The sequence below is a fragment of the Acanthochromis polyacanthus genome, chromosome 3 (assembly GCF_021347895.1).
Source record: "Acanthochromis polyacanthus isolate Apoly-LR-REF ecotype Palm Island chromosome 3, KAUST_Apoly_ChrSc, whole genome shotgun sequence".
Classification (NCBI taxonomy): domain Eukaryota; kingdom Metazoa; phylum Chordata; class Actinopteri; family Pomacentridae; genus Acanthochromis; species Acanthochromis polyacanthus.
The window spans coordinates 36,745,874-36,763,258 of record NC_067115.1 but is presented as its reverse complement, the minus strand read 5'-3'; the positions used below and the strand labels follow the sequence as shown (position 1 = coordinate 36,763,258).

At 41.4% G+C, this 17,385-nt stretch overlaps 1 pseudogene; it reads left to right on the top strand.

Annotated features, from left to right (window-relative positions):
* Nucleotides 1–10,513: 10,513 nt before the first annotated feature.
* The window catches only part of LOC110958784 (voltage-dependent T-type calcium channel subunit alpha-1I-like), a 65,770-nt pseudogene continuing 58,898 nt past the window's right edge, over nt 10,514–17,385 (top strand).

Below are 17,385 nucleotides of genomic sequence, written 5' to 3'. Positions count from 1 at the left end.
CTGACTGCGTTATGATTTTTCTTTTTAGATTTTGTGACAATGGTGGGATTTCCTTTGGTAGTATTTATCCAGGCTGTTTGCTAAACCCTTTGTGTTAATTTTTTTCTTGTATGAAATTAATTAGCTGGGTGGTCATTTCTGTGTATTCTTGTGCTTTTCAGTGCAAATGTAGTTTCTCAAGCATTCATACTAATGCTTATTATAGAAATAAATAGTTTGACCTTGATTCTGGGATGAATCTAGATTTTTGTTCTCTATATTTTAGTACAGTAGTAACCTTTCAACCATATTTAACTCATGTCATTAAGAACAAACTTCAGCAGAGTATAAGAATTCACTATGAATGTAATACACAATGAATAATATAAATTGATTTCCTTATCTTTGTATTAACTGGTGGGTTAGATCTTTCTAAATGTTAACTATGTGCTGCTATTGATATTTGTCACAAAGTCTTTAAATGTCAGAGGGACAAATACATAAAACAGCACGTGCCTTGAAAATGAATAAAATAAGAGAAAAAGGATGTACTGCAGCATATCAGATATATTTAGAAACAGCTGGATTAGTCAGAGAGGATGGAACATGCATCAAGCAGCACCTCAGACACAATCGTGACTTTCAGGGTCTTTGGCAGTTCATTCCCTTACAAACATGAATTATTAAAGTGAAGCGTCCTGAAAGGAAGCATGCAGTGAGCCAGACTGAACACTGTGTGGCGCTCCAAGTCCTGCAACTTTTTAGTGGGGGAGGGAAACTGATTAACAATAAAAAAATATTCTCTCACAGGCCTCAGCTCCAAAATACAACTCCACATGTCAGTACCTCCCTCCGCCTCCCAGAGCACACAGCAATAAGCTTCATTGTGCATGTGTGTGAGTGTGTGCACCTTGTTGGAGGGATGGCGTGACTGCTGCATCACAGAGGAAACAGGCTGAAGGCTGGAGATGGGTTCACAGACGGGTTGAAGGAGCACTGAGGAAGAGAGCGGCAGCAGATGTAGTTTTCAAACAGCAGCACGAAAAAGCACATTGTCAGCTTAGCCCATGCAAGTGTGTGTGTGTGTGTGAATATATAAGGTCAGCGTTAATGGACTCAGAGATCAGTGATACCATTAGAGAAGATTAATATATTGTTTTAACCCCTGTCCAGATTATCATCACAACTCATTATTCCTCTCATCCACCATCCTGTGTGTGTGTGTGTGTGTGTGTGTGCACCTTTTATCTGTCTGTGCATTTGTGTGTCTGTGCCTCTGTTTTGTCTCATAAGTATGACATTATTTCCTGCCATCAAGGCCAAAGGTTGCTAAGCAACTTCACTGCTGCCGATTGACAGAAAAGATCTTTGTCCGCTGACGAGCTTACAACCAAACTCTGTCTTTATCTTCTGTCATAAACGTAAGATGCCGGCTGTGTTCTGCTTGACTGCCCGTGCGTTTCTATGGACTTGCGTACATTTATGTGCACTGGTTATGCTTACAAATAGGGTACAAAAAAAAATAAAAAAATGCAGCAGGGAGAGACAGAGAGGGTGGAAATGTACCGTCTGACAGATTCCTATGATTCCTGGAAATAATAAAAAGGATGAGTCAGTAACGTTTCTGCGTGATACAGGCCTCCAAATATAACACAGCAAAACACCTGAGCTTTAGCAGCTTATGGAACCTGCAAAAAACCCCTGTTAATTAAACTTGTACATTGTCGTGCTGCGATTACAAATGCATGAAACTGACTGCATATATAGACGCAGGCTGTATATACAGTCCACAGTAAAGCAATGGTTGACATAAGAGCTGAAAAATTAAATAGTTTACATTTAAATGCTCTCAATGAAATAGTTTCTCTGTATGGGACAGGTGTAAGGAAAAAGACAAGCAATTACTGTATAAGGAGGTAACATCTGCGTGTTTAATGGACACAGAACAGAGACGATGCACTGTTTAAATCATCAGTTAACCTCACGTGTATTTCTTGGGACTGTGGGATGAAGCGTTTAGAAAAAAACCCACACAGGCACAGAGAGAACATGCAAACTCAGAACAAACCTCCTCGTTGTGAGGTGAACGTGCTAACCACTGCCCCACTGTGTCACCCCCTTCAGATAAAAACACCGGTCATTTAAATGCTGCCCGTGTTCAGGATATTTTGAGGATATTTTTGCCTGAGGTGCCTGTGTCGATGACATTTTCCCCCACAGGCACCATTGTGCAAAACATCCTCAATGTCATTGTTGTTTCCTGATGTTGCTTGTAAAATAAAAACAGCAGCTGCTTTTTGTTTTGTCAGTTAAATAATGAGTTTGTCAAATCTTTGCTGAGCTTTTGGAAAGTCTCAGGGCATCATTTCCTAAGACTCCAAGCTCCAATGTTTAGAAGATGTTAAAAGATTTAAGTTTTTTGGATGAACTGTAGTTTGTTTTGGAGACATGCTTATTCCTCCATGTTGTTTTAGTGATCAGCGATCTCGTGTTTTTATAGTATGGAGAGAACTTTATTTTCCAAACAATCTGCCGTTTATCTGTTACATCGCTGTTCCACTTCAGACTTTACGGTGGGCTCACGATGAAGTTTTGTCTTAATTACAGAAAGCATATTTCTTAAATCTCCAAAACTTCATCATGTCTACAAATTTTGCAAGGAACAAAAAGGTTTCTCCAGACTGTTGCAACTCTGTTTCAGTCAGTTTATTCTGCCAACACCTGTCCCACTACACAAAGAACCTGAAAATATTTTCCGGAGAACTTTCCGGTTTTGGATCTCCAGTCTGGACTTTGTTATGCATTCAGATAAAATACATCTATGTTAGACCATTTAAATGGTGCCTGTGTTATTGACTGAATGGGATGACACAGTGGTGTGGGATAGACTAGATTTAGCTGAAATTTAAATATATTGCAAAGTATTCCACAATCTACAGCCTCCAAAATGACCACAAAGTTGATCAGTGCCTCTGAACCAGTTCAAACCAACCATGGTGGAATTATCAACTTCTTGAATTTATTGCAGCACTTCTGTATTGGACTGTATTGCTTGTGACAAGGTAATAAACTGAGTCTGCAGCCACACAAGCAGCTCTGTGAGCCCAGAGCTGAATGCCAGCATCCTGATGTGCTCACAACAACCACATGGAGATGTGTTGCAGGAATAATATGCATCATTTTCACCACCTTAGTGTCACATTTCAGCATACAGACACCTGAACCTGCAGCCAAATTTCAGGGTCATTTTTCTGATAGTGGCTGAGACATTTTAGGACTGAAGTGACGGACCAGCTGCCATGCCCAGAGCCATCGCTAGCTAAAAACACAAGCTATACATATTTCAACAATGTACCTCAGGATTCATGTTTCCCAGACTTTTTCTCTTTTATGGCTCTGGTGCCATTTAATTTTAATCAGCGCGTGTGTAGAAACTTCTTCTTTGGATTAATTATGCCAGAATTGTTTTATAATTTCCCCAGAATGTCAGAACTGTCACCCAGTTTCTTACAAGCTGGTCCCTTTTATTTATCCTACAATTATAACTTCAATATGTATTTACAGCGCAGTGGCATTATATTTATATCTTCTGCCCTGCTAATGTGTTGCTCCATTATTCTGTTTTCAAATTTATGCTGCTTTGTTTTACATGCAGTTTAATGTTTTTGTTGGCTCTCTCAGACCGTGATTCATGTTGGATTGAATGAGTCTTTAATTGTTTTTTTCCCCCCCAGCAAATCTTTTATTGTCGTCTAAACCTCAGCTGCGATCGACACCACAAGTAAAATTAAAGTTGAGGACTCTGGGGTGGAGGAGACGGATTTACAGTCAACAGAGACACATAATTACTGTTGTTTCCTTTGTCAGCCTGCTCTGAAAACTGAAACTTTAAGACGTTGACACTGACACCGCCGACCATGCAACGTGTGTGTGTGTGTGTGTGTTCTGTTAACCTCTTCATGTACTACTACCCCTCGAACCAGGTCAAGGTAGGAGCAGGCAGGTTCAGTGTTGGGCTTCTCGCATGTACACTACCTCTGCTCTGTGTCAGGATGTGCCCTCGGGTGGCTGCTATAGCAATTTAAATGATTGATCAGGATTATTGATCTGTAATCGAATTCCCATAGTGTGTGCATGCGCGTGAGTCCGTGACAATGCCATGGAATAAAACACTTCCCAGTATATAATGTTATGTGATGGTCACCATGGTAACACACCCGAGGGGCGCCTACCACACACTGATAATAATGTTTGGCCTAGATACCCATCCTCGACCGATAACAGAGGGAATGCATTTCTCTGTGTGTGCGCACATTTCGGTACTAATGTAAAACAGCATTTGAACACACCACGGTGAGAGAGCTGGAGTGAAAAATGCATGAAATGATTCTGTGGAGCAGAAAGAGTCTTGCATGAGTTACACAAGACAGTAAGTGTGAGAAGGAAGGATGAGATGAGCTGGAAGGAGAGGGGTAAACGAATGGGAGTGGGAGTGGAAACACACAGCGAGGGAGACCCAATAACAACCGATTACATCCAACGCACAAACAATGCTCATCCGTTTCCAGCTCCGAGAGAGCAAGGTATTAGCTGCAGAGGTCTGCGCGGGAGTGTGGCTGAAAGTGTCCTAGATATCTTAAAACTGTGTTCTTGAGATACGCTAAATCTTTGATGTCTGCTGTAGTTGTAAGAGTTATTATAGCTGTGAGGAGTCTGTCTGTGGTGGGCGTTGATTGGGTATTGCACGGTGTTTCCCTACTCTGAGTGAAAATCTAATCTTAGCTCTCAGTCACACTCGGAGTGAATCCACTGTTTGTCTGCAAGTCCAGCCCTCGGTGCAGACTAAAATATATCTTAATAATCAGGTGCACGCATTCGTGAGTGTAGAGGATGACTCAGACCGACTCAGGGTACTTTGTACTTCCGCTTTGGTTTATGACAAAAAATTAATGGGGGACAAATTAAAGGCAAGCGCAACATAAAGTGTCTTTGGAAGGTGTTGAGTTATTGCAATCCTCCAGTACAGTTTCAATGTCACAGTTTTTTTTCTGGAACTGATGAGATGGAACTCATTCATGCAAAAGATATTTGCTTCCTTTTGTGTTTTGATGACGCTGATGTAAAGCGATGTCGAACATGCCAGTCTATACTCATTAAATCATCTAGTGAATCCTTGTGCTCCGTATGCAAGCATTTTGCATTTGTTATGTTTCTCTACTCATTTATTCAAGTTTTTAATCTGCACCTGTCTGTACGGAAAACAAAACAACAAATTCCCATCAACCTCAGCTGTATTTGGAGGGCAAACATTCTTAACCTCATTGTGTTACAGTAAACTGAGGTGATTTTAACTGGATGAGCTGCATTATGATAAGGTTTACTATTAAATCTAACTTTTAACGTGTTAACCAATGGTACAAACACTGATTCCTCATCCATAGTAGCCTCAGCCACTCCTTCATTTGCTGAGCTGGTGTCATCAAAACCCTCCAATATCAAAGAAAAAGCTGCTCTGAACGAAACCTGCACCCCAGCTGCAGCACATTATGTTACCATGACAGCAAGGCAAATAAACACAATCCAGTATAATTTTTTTTTCTGGGTTTGGGCATCAGAACAGTGAGACAACACTTTGACCAGGGGGTCGAAATGGAAATGACAGCATTTCGCTCTACAATTCCACCCAGCATACTGCTCTTCCAAAAAAACGTCCAAATTACAACCTGAGGCAACAGTTCAGATAAAAGCAGTATAATTTTTGACATTTTGACATCATTATACGGTTAGAAAAAAAACAAAACCCTGCAGCTAAAATCAAGTTTTTCACCTTGTCAACATGTCCATGTAGTGTTTTTTTATATGCAAGAAGACACATCATGAGTAAAATAAGGAGTCAATGTCACGGCTGAGCATTTCCTTTTTAAGACTGCACTGTCTCAAAAATACAAGTTAAGAGTTCTCAGTAATCAGTCCTGTCAGGTGGAACTGTTCCACTTTCCATATCATTCTGTATCAATTTCCAAATTGTACAATAACTTTGCAGAGTCACATCTAAGCCACTTCAAGGGAGGACGGGATTATATTCAAGGAAAAAAAATCTTATAATATGTAACCTTTACACACAGATATGAGTTTTAAAGGTTAAAGCCACAACTTGAAGGAATCACTGGAGCTACTGGAAATCATCCAGAGGGGAACATGTACTTCAAATTTCATGGCAATCCATCCGATAGTTGTCAAGACATTTGACTCAAAACACAAATATCAACCTTAAAGTAGCACCAGAGGAAAAGTCAGGCATTATTTTTTCTAAAAAAATAGTAAATTTGAAACCTTGATGGAGTTTTTAGAGGTTTAATCAATGGCCGGTGAGAGACTTAAAATAAAAAATAGTTTGAGCAATGTCAAGGAATGGAGTGCAGAATTGAAAAGAAATCACCATTAACACAAGCTATGAAAAAGTTCAGACCTAAATAACTTAAATCATATAACATATATGGTATGATATTGTACTGTAAAGCACTTTGTAACTCTGGTTTAGAAAGGTGTCATGGAAATACTATTATTAAGTTTAACACAACAAAGAAGTAAACAACATCATTCATAGAAAATCCAGTTAAAGTATGATGTATATATAAAATATAACATAGACTTGCACACATACATACACACATACAAATTACACAATGTCATATGAATGCCAGTCTGTACAGATGGGTTACTTAGCCCTAATACGCTTGACATCAATAAACTAATAAAAGCTGGGTAAATATGAAGCACATTTCCCAATACATGTGCAAATTTGCCTCTTGGGGTATTTTTTGCAGGTTTTGTTTGCCTCATACAGCCAAAGAACCAACTGCATAATCATCGGTTGTAAATAACTCGCAAAATTTGCAGACTGTGTGTGTAGACTACATTTTTTTTGGGTAACTCAGATCACAAAACTCCCCACAGAATCTCAGGTACGTTTGTTAATTTCCTAGTCTCTCTCCTCTCTCTCGCCCTCTTTTCCCCACCACTTGTATTTGCACATTCACTGAGATAAGTGTGATTTCCTCACTCAGGCAGAGTCCACTTCATGCCCCCACTAAAGCCTGATTTGCATTCAGTCTGAGCCCTTTGATGTTATACAGCGCTGCCAGACAATCTGAGGTGTCCAAAATGGCCACTACACAAGATGATAAATCCTCCTGATTTAAGCAAACACAATGCATGACTTTTCCTCTGGCATAGCAAACTTTACATTTCCCCACTGCTAGTAAGACCCAAGAATAGCATAGTTGTCTATTTTTACTTTATCCCAATTTGTATTCCAGCACCTAATGAGCATTATAGCCTCTCACAGCCATTACCGTGGGACCCTTGTTTTCTGTCTAATGGAGTGTAAACATCAAACAAAACATCCCCCAGAAAATTATTTTGAGGCCACATGTAGATATTAAAAAATTAGCAGGAGAGCATTTAAGACTAGTGCTCCCCGTAAGCTGTTTGCTCAGACCTGCAGTGGGGTGTATAGCTCCAGTATCTGCTCTCAAAGAGGGATCCAGGGACCGCCGGGGCCTTCAGGGATTTGCAGGGAGCCCCCAGAAAAATGAGCAGTTTGTTTAGTTTCGGCGCTATTTTAGGATTTCAAGGATGTTTATTCTGCCTTTTTTCACTCTCTGCCTGGTCTCACTGCAGAGTCACATAATAATAATGTAATATATACGTGTGTGTTCATAAGAACTGCTGCAAAACAAGCATGTTACATCTGATACGAAGTGGAGGTAGGCTAAGTGAAAGTAAATGGCTCGTGATGCTCTTGATATATCACAGCAACATTGTGATGTGCACATCGCAGGAAGTGCGATGTTAAGTAAGACAAATGACGTATACATTATCTTGTGTGAGTGTGTTCGCATGCAGGCTCCACATGTGCTCAGCAATATGAGGGAAGGACATGAAAGAAACACTGAAAAGGAAGATTGTCAGTCTTACGGAAATATTCCATCTACAGAATGGATGACATTGACCAGCAACTACACGAGGCTCAGTATGACAAATGTAAAGCCAAATCTGAGTATTAACCAAAGCAAAACACTTTTTTGGATGCCCCTGTCAGTTCTACACCACACGAGAAAGACTCCAGAAGTTTTATTTTCTGTGCAAACGGCCACCTTCAAAATAAAAACCAGTCTTTGCAGAATGATTTATTGTTTGCAAATATTTTTTTAATATCATTTGGTAAAATATTTTGGATTTATAATATAGACTGCAGAAAAATTAACTATCACAGCCCTACTGTAAAGCAACAAAAGCACAAGTTTTCTGCCTCTTTGTACTTCCACTACACCGCAAATCAGAAAGACAATTCACTTTTGACTTAATACTTTGCCTCATTTGTAGTTTGAAACTACTTTTAAAGCTACAGTTCTGACCTAATGTATGATTAGCTGATGAATATATATGATCATAGATTGAACTATCTATCAATTAATCCACTTTGCATGAGATACAAAGTGATACAGCATTAAAATATTAATCATAGATGTTTTTTGTCAGGCTCAGAATGAACCTTTGTGTCCGGTCCGCCTACCCAAAGGAAAATGTTACCGCTCAAAGTTTTCTCCTCTACAGCTTAAAAGACAAAATTCTGACTCTCATTTTTGTTTTGACTTTGTCTGAAATGCTTCTCATTTATTTCTCCTAAAATTCACCAGGACATGTAGGTGAGAAAGGAGGAGATCAATTAGCAACAGGAGTCATACTTTAGATTTAAATGAGATAATTCAAAGAATGGCTTCATTTTTTCTCAATGTGAGCTGTCTATGCATATGCATATAAGTGTTTCTATATATTTAAAATAGATTTCACAAAATATTAGGAAGACCTCTCAATATAATTCAGTACAGTGGCTGTATCATATTGGTATAAAATAAAGCTCATATTCAGCTCACACGTAGCTCCACTAAGAAAAAATGAATCCATTAGTCATCTCCTTTAAATCTCAAATATGAATCCCGTTGCTAATTGTTCTTCTCCTTTCTCACCTATATCTCCTTGTGAATGATGCGAGAAAAATATAAGAAACATATCAGGCAAAATCAAAACTAAAACAAGGCTGAAATGAGAATCACAATTGTGCCTCCTGAGTTAAAGAGCTGCAAACTTTGAGCAGTAAGATTTTCCTCTGGGTACAATAAAGGCAATGGGTCTGTTTTAACTTATCTCGACAGAAAATTGTGCATTTTCCTGATATTTCTAACATCTGATAGGCAAAAATGTCTTTTTTCATTTCTCATCATTTCCCTGTGAGAGTGGCTAAAAGCTCTTTGGAGGGCGACAAAAATCCCTCTATTCACGACAAACCAGGAGCAATCATCGAACCACATAATGTATTTAAAACTTTATGAAAGAGGTTGTTCCGCATAATTGCTACCTGTTCTTTTGCACAAGGGACTCATTCTGGTGATGACTAGAATTTTACACTCTGTTATAGCTCCTGCTACAGAGGAGTCTAGATTCTTCCACCACTATTATGAACATCTTAGCTTGTAGTATCAGTCATTAGTAATCCCCTGTCCTCTGAAACCTGACATGGCATATAAGCTGATTTGAAGGTATTGTGTTGGAGCTCTGTGGGTTTAGTGAGTCGACACCCCTGCTGAGTGTGACTGTGGAGCATCATGTCATATATGACAGCATCCCCCGCCCCCCCACAAACACATTCACACTCACACACATTCACTCTGTCCAGCTGTGAGAGAACAGCCAGGCGGAGACAGAAGCAAGGATGTCGGGATGGGGATGTACAGCCAGGCGGAGGAGATCGAGGGGACAAGTCACATGCTCTGACTCACTCCGTCAGTGTCAAGTTATCCAGCGTTGAGAAGAAGCTGCTGCAGTCACACGTTTCAAAATAAAACCGCTAGAAGGCAGGAGTCAGAGCCACAATTATTATTACTACTACCAGGTTCAGTTACCATTAGCCTGTGTGACTCCCCGGTGAACGGAAGCGATAAGGACAGTTAAACACAAAAGGTCGTTTAAGTCAATTAAACAGTAAAATACAAAAAATAGAGTGAAATTAGAGAAACAAACCCGTAGATGGTTGGTTATTGGAGATAAACACTTATGTTGTGGGTTTGAGTTAGTTAATAAGGCTTAAACTAAACACGAACTTTGACTTAGCTTGTTTGCTTTAGCATATTAGACTAGACTGGTACCTAACAGCTAAACTAAACACTTCATTTGAGACAAAAAGTAGAAAGAAAATGAGGATTTATTAAAATAAAACTCTTTGTAGTTAATACTTACTTGGTGAATTGTGCTCTAAGTGAAATATTTTTTTAAAACTGTAGAAGTCTTTAGCGAGTTAGGTCAAAACTAGCTTAACGTTAGCTCAAAAATAGCTAAAACTGGCCAAACCGAGTTCTGCACCGACATGAGTTTATATCCGGTGATTTGGGTTTTAAGGCCGCTTTACGAGCAGCTTCCGGGGACAGTCTGTGTTATTTTGAAGCTACAATCCGACTACCTCCTGTCTTGCCTCTCCGTGGTCGAGCTTGACGCATCTCTCCCTCTCCCCGGTGCGCCTAAACTCCGGTACCTGACACCGCAGAGCGCGTCCAGCGGCTGAGGGGACGCGGACGCACGGGGGGACCGCTCGGTTCTGTTTAACTTTACTTTTCCCTTTTGTTGAAACTCGTGCGTCACACATCTTTTTCGTTTTCTCATCTTTTTCCCCATCATCTATCCACTGACGGACTGAGTTTGGATATCGGCGGGGGGGAGGAGGAGGCAGAGGACCAGCGGGCTGCTCTCAGATGGAGCACCGGGGCTCCGGGAGCTCAGGGCGCACGGCGAACCCTGTGTGAAGTGACACTGGTGGATGGACGCTGCTCCCCGGTAAGCACGCCAGGCAAAGTTTTTTGCTTTTTTTTGTGCAAATATGTACTTTTTCTGTGCTCTCTCGTCCTGGGGTAAAAGCTCGTGGTACAATAGAAAATGTCCAGCTCTTATGATGTCGCTCTTTGTCGATGGCGGTGCGTCTTCCACAAAAAAGGTGGAAAAAAAAGAGAAATGTAACCAATTATTCTTAGGGGCAGTTATAAAGTGGCTGTTGTTCCATAAAATAAGTTACAGGAACACCTATATGTTTTTATGTCTTTTAATCTTACGGAAAATGTTGGGATTTCTTTTGAGAAACGAGGTTTTGTTGGATTTTGCAGTTTATTATGGCTTGGATTGATTAGACTGTTTTCATTTCACTGCTGGGAAATAACAGAATCATGGATGTACATGCAGCTGGGCGGCCTTTAGGAGGATGCTGAGTAAAAACAAATGTGTTTAATGCAGATTTGCCCTCTTCTCTGGGTTGGTTGCGCATGAGTGTAAAATTCGTGGTAAAGATTTCAGGCAATGTACGCAGCTGAAATGACTGCACAGCACAAATGTAAAAAATTTAAAAAAGCCAACGGGTTAATGGCTTTCAGAAGTCTAATAGGAGTCTGAGTATATATAGTTCTGGTGACTGGTTGAGATTCACAAGGATGATTGAATTCACACATGACCTGAATGTTAGCAAAAGGAGGCTTGTAATGAGTTTTTGAAGTATTTTGAAGGGACTCATCAGCAGGTTTTCAGCTGTGCAGAAGAATGGCTTTTCCTTTTTCAATTTTTTATGCAGTGGTTAATTGATGTCCGCCCAGCAGCCACAATTGAATCACAACAACAGAAAGCCTTCAACTGTGCAGCCCTAGACTCCTTAAACAGTCCAGGCTGGGTGCCCATTATGAATACACAGGAAAGAAGGATGGAGGCTGATTCAATCTCATTATTTTCATGAAATGCACACACACATGCGCTCGTCTCTAATCTGTGAACTTGCGTGCCAGCTCTCCTGTTGTCCTGTCACAGTGTAAGCAGAGTATAGACCGTATATGTGGACTCATGGTTGGGCCAGACTTCTGTCATCCAGGTTCTTCTTTACGTTGTCCAGAAAACTCAGCAGCTAAACAACAAATTGGGGATTTTTGGAAGGAATTTGCTGGAATCTCTGGAGATCAATAAGCAAAGGAATGAGCACACAACGGAGCAGTGGGCACTGTTTGCTGTGTACTCGTGACAATGTGGACTGTGTCACATTCTCCAGCTCCCATCTTTTCCTGCCAAACTCCCCAGCATACTGCCCAATAAAGCAGAAAATGTGATGAAATGAAAAAATGAAAAGAAACCCCAAGCCAAGAAATGAAGCTGCTCTTGTGATTACGTGCGTAATTAAAACTGAGATTATCATTCAATTTGACATTTTCTACATGATATTCCAGCGTGCAGAGAAATTTCCGTCAATACTCATAAAAATTCACCACTGGCGGCTGTAGATCGACAGTGTCACATTTCATGAGATTTTATCTTAAATTATAGCTCCAGGAAAAGCGATAACTCAGGGAGTTAAGTAACACTAATCATCAGAGTGGAATTTTATTGTAAATGAAAAAAAGAACTGACCACATCACCACCCAACGCCATGCGTTATAAAATAGGAGTTGGGTGTTTGTGTTTCAGCTCTCCATTCTCTGTTGTACATATTCTCTTTATAGTCATAAGAAATACCCGTCTAAGCTACTTTATCTCTGTATGTCCAGATTGTTTAAACCCAGTCTGGATTAAAAGCATCAGCAGTAATGGCCTGTTGTCATCACAGAATTGTACAGCTGAAGGATTATTACGGAGGTCTAAGTGCTTCCTGTTGTCGGCCCTGCGTTTGCACCTTTGCTCGGGTATGTTATTTGGCTCTGTTTAGGTTTATGCAGATTTATGTTTCCTGCACAGGTTTGCTGGCTGCCTGTGTTCCTTCTTCCTGAGAAAGCTGAGAGGTTTTTTTTTTCTATGCTTCACGGACAGCATGGCAGGCTTGACAGTCAGTGCCGTTTGTTTTGGGCTCTGCAGTGCCAGCCATAAGGCAAAACAGCAGAAAACACACAGAAATAACAAACAAACACGCAGCCGTATGTTGCAGCGTCCTGAACAATGTGCCTGCTGCCCCTGCGCCCTCTTCTAGGTTCAGGCTGCTCAAAGCACGGCCATGACGGGCATCCAGGAGTCAGACCTGCATGAGCAGCATCGAGAACCAACGCAGGAGGAAGAGGATGAGGAGGAGGAGGGGGAGAAGGTGCATGTGTCAGTGGAGGCAGAGGAGAAAGAGCGGAAAGGTGGGGAGGAAGAGGAGGAGGAGGAGGAGGAGGAGGAGGAAGAGCTGCCGTACCCTACTCTAGCACCAGTGGTTCTTTTGGCTCTGACCCAAACCAGCCCGCCCCGCTCCTGGTGCCTCCGAGCTGTCTGCCATCCATATCCTTCACTGCCGGTTGGGCACCTGAAGCACCGCAAGCGTTTGTGCATATGACTGCATTCCTGCTCATAACGTGAGGGGGGACATTGTGTGTTTGTGTTTCAGCTCTGCACTTTCTCAAAGCCGTTGTACATACAAGACACCTCACGCCTAACTGTTTACTTTACGTTTAAACACAACGGAGGTGGGAAGAAGGTCAGTTTGGTGCCTGTCCATGTGTGTGTGTGTGTGTGTGTGTGTGTGTGTGTGTGTGTGTGTGTGTGTGTGTGTGTGTGTGTGTGTGTGTGTTTGGAGGAGCTCAGGTATTTCCTTGGACCCATTAGCTGCAGGAAAAGATGGCTTACATTTTTTTCCTGATTGGAGGTTTCCATAGTGACGAGCTCTAATGAATCTCCAGGGTTACAGTCGCCTGTCAGTTGCATTGTTACTGGCCTCCATTTACACAGCAGAAGGAGTCACAAACAGTAAAGACTCGAGTCACCTCCCAAACCCCGCTCTGCCTCCATCTACGTCGTCTCACCTCCCGTCTCTCACTGTGTGCCTCTCTCTTTATCCCGTTCTGCTGTAGACGTGAAGGTGTGAGGTATAGGTGTGCGGTTATCAGCGCCGTAGAGTGTGTGAGCTGCTATGAATACTCCGAAGCGTGCCTAAACGTCAGCAACACCTCAGGGATTTGTTGAGGCTCCCCAAATTGAATATTTTCCACAGCTTATGCATCTGTGTGAGTGTGTTGCTCTGCCTGCGTGTCGTCATGCGCTTGTCATTGTACGTCTGTGATATTTGCCACCGTCAGCACTCTGTGTGCTCCATAAAATCTAAGTACATGTTTTCTGAATTAATGAAATGTACACTAAGAGCAAATGAAGGATAAAAAAAATACAAATGCCATGAACCCGACTAATGTGTAGCCTGCTGGGCTGAACTGTGGTCGCATCCCAGAACACTGTACGCTCACTATGTCAGCACTAACTTACAGCGCACACTTACAAACACACACTCACCATCATGCACACGCTCACGCTGACACACACAGATGCGCATACACGCACACACACACACAAACGAGTAGATGCCCTCACACAAACGAGGGAATCTCCCATGGAGAGGCTCTTTAGAGGAATCACCTGGTTGCTTGGCAACAGTGTAGCTCTGCCCCAATGGCCCGGTTACTTCCGCTTGCAGTATTTGTTTGTTTTCATATTAGTTTGCGTGTCTGTCTGTCAGTCTTTCTTTCCATGCCCGTACAGTGCAGTGTCCCACCTCATGTTTATTTATATATATATTTCTTTGCTGGAACTTATAGTGAGAGAGAGAGAGAGAGAGAGAGTGTGTGTGTGTGTGTGTGTGTGTGTGTGTGTGTGTGTGTGTGTGTGTGTGTGTGTGTGTGTGTGTGTGTGTGTTTTACTGTGAGTGATCTGTGGGGGAAGCAATGTGGTTGGACGTTGTGCGACGGGGACATTAATGTGAGCGCTCCGGGGGTGTGAGTCCCATTTTTCCTGAAGTGACCCCTCCCTCCTGGCCTTTTATTTGCACTCAGTACATATTACAAATTCATTTCCTCTCTCCTTCCTTCCATTTCCTCCCTCGTAGAAAGCTGTCACGCTCCTTTGTGCCATGTTTACAACATATTGTCATCAATCTACAGCACATCTAACCAGTTTTTTTGGAACACAAACAAGACTGGCTTTTACTATTATATAACGTTCTGTTGGACCCCCTTCTAATGCCGCTCAGATTTCTATTAACTCGTGTTTCTGTGGGAGGTGCCGCTGGTGATACTCTAAGTGTGGAACAAGTACTTTGTGAAGTGCTGAGCTTTCCATGTGGCTCCTTTAATGTAACATGTAACACACAGAAACACGCATGCATATGTGTGTGTGTGTGTGTGTGTGTGCGCGTGGGGGGGGTAGTTAGCGCACATACACGTGCATAGACACATCACACACACACACACACACACACACACACACACACACACACACACACACACACACACACACACAACATAACTTATTCAGCAGTGCATGAAACATTCAGAGCGTTTCCTTTTGTTTAAAGATGAGAAAAGCTGATTCTGTCACTCCTACACAAGTACCTTTCTCTGCTTGCCTTTCTTACTCTGTTCCCCCTCTCTTTTTCTTTCTTTCTTTTCATCACTTTCCACTCAATATCAATCCTCTGTTATTTATCTCTTTTTCCTTTCATTTTTCTAAACGGTTCCCTAATTGGGTTGAGATGTGGGTTTGTGTATGTGTGTAAGGAGACAACGATGGATAGGAGGAGATGTTACTCAAAGTAGGGTGAGCTGTCAGAATCATTTCAGCCAATTAACATGATTCCAGCAAGTGTTTCTATGGTTACCGGCTGTCACACTCATAGGGGGGTGGAGTTGTTGGACTTGACAACTTGACTAACTTGGCCCACCTTCATTCTAGACTCTCTTCGTCTCCTTAATGCGAACACACACATTCACTCACACACTGACACTGCACATGGCAGACTTTGAGCTTAACTAGGTTATGTTTAATCAAGTCTGTGTGCAAGGATTCCAAAGTGAAAGTGTGAGGCCCGGGAGCAAAGAGAATGAAGCTAGTGAGCAGGTTGCTCATTCATACGCAGCAGTTCTTAATTGAGGATTCCCATTCCAACTGCATATATTTTATTTACAGTACCACGCTCTAGTAACATACCCTTTATGGGGCCCATAAGTCGTAACCAATTTATCTACTGATAGTTAATAAAAATCACTTATTCTTTCTGACATTGAAAATAGTACATTGAGTGAATTACTTACCTTAGGTTAGCATAATCATACTAAAGCTACTCATTCTGAAACACATAACATTCCTAATGTGGAGACAAACATAGGGGAAAGTGCAGCACAACCTAACACATATTAGTTTTGGCTAAATATTTGATTAATAGTGTTTTTATACAAGCACACAAGCACTCAAAGTTGGTCTCTAGTGAAATGGTACAACTTACCCCAGGGTTTGGGTTATTGCATCAGACAGATGGTGAGTTCTAACACTAACACTTGATAAAAAATTCTGTGTGAACAGAAATATTCAATACAATTCCACCCCCCGTGGAGGTTTTCTGGTTTTATTTTTCTTAAACATTGGATTGTCATCAATTTAATTTGGGTTTTTTGACAAGAATTTACAAATAACTATTCTTTCTTGTCAAAGTGAAAACATATTATTACAATTTAATGTCAATTAATTTAGAATTGTTAAAGATAAAACAAGAAAAGCACCCAGAGAGCGCAGTACTCCGCCAAGGCTGCTCAGTTGTTGTATCATTTCCGATGGATGAAATCTTGAAAAAATTTGTGGCTGAAATCACAGCACTATAGAATGCAGCCATTTAATAGAGATGTACCCACAAACAAAATGACCTTTTGCTGAGCACAAACATGTGTTATGCATGTGCACATTCTGTATGGATACCAAATTGTGTGACCTAAACACATAGCGGGTGGCAGGAATTGATGGGACTTGGAAACACCCCATACAGGTTAATCAATTGTTTGAAAGCACAAGTCAGGGCAGAAGTCACGTGAAGTTTCAAGTCACTGATGTCATTCTTTAGAGTACAGTTAAATTCATGAAATTGTAGGAATATGGCACATCACAAATCTACCAAGAGCAGGCTGTCTTCAAAAACGAAATGACTATGCAAGAAAGAGACGAGTGAATGAGGCCACCTATGACTCCTCTGAAGGAATTACAGGCTTTAGCGGCCGATATGAGAGAAACTGGGCATAGAGAAACTGTTGCCTGTTCTTCACCAGTCAAATTTTTATGGGAGAGTGCCAAAGAGAAAGCCACTGGTGAAAAATTCTCATTTTAAATCTAAACTACAATTCGCTCAACTGGTATGAGGTTCTTTGGTGTCATAAAACCATATTTGAGCCTTTTGACCATCAGACCAGACACTGTGTTTAGCAGATGCGAAACACTGCACATCATCACAAGCACACCTTCCCCACTGTGAAGCACGGTGGTGGCAGCATCATGATGTGAAGCACGGTGGAGGCAGCATCATGATGTGAAGCACGGTGGAGGCAG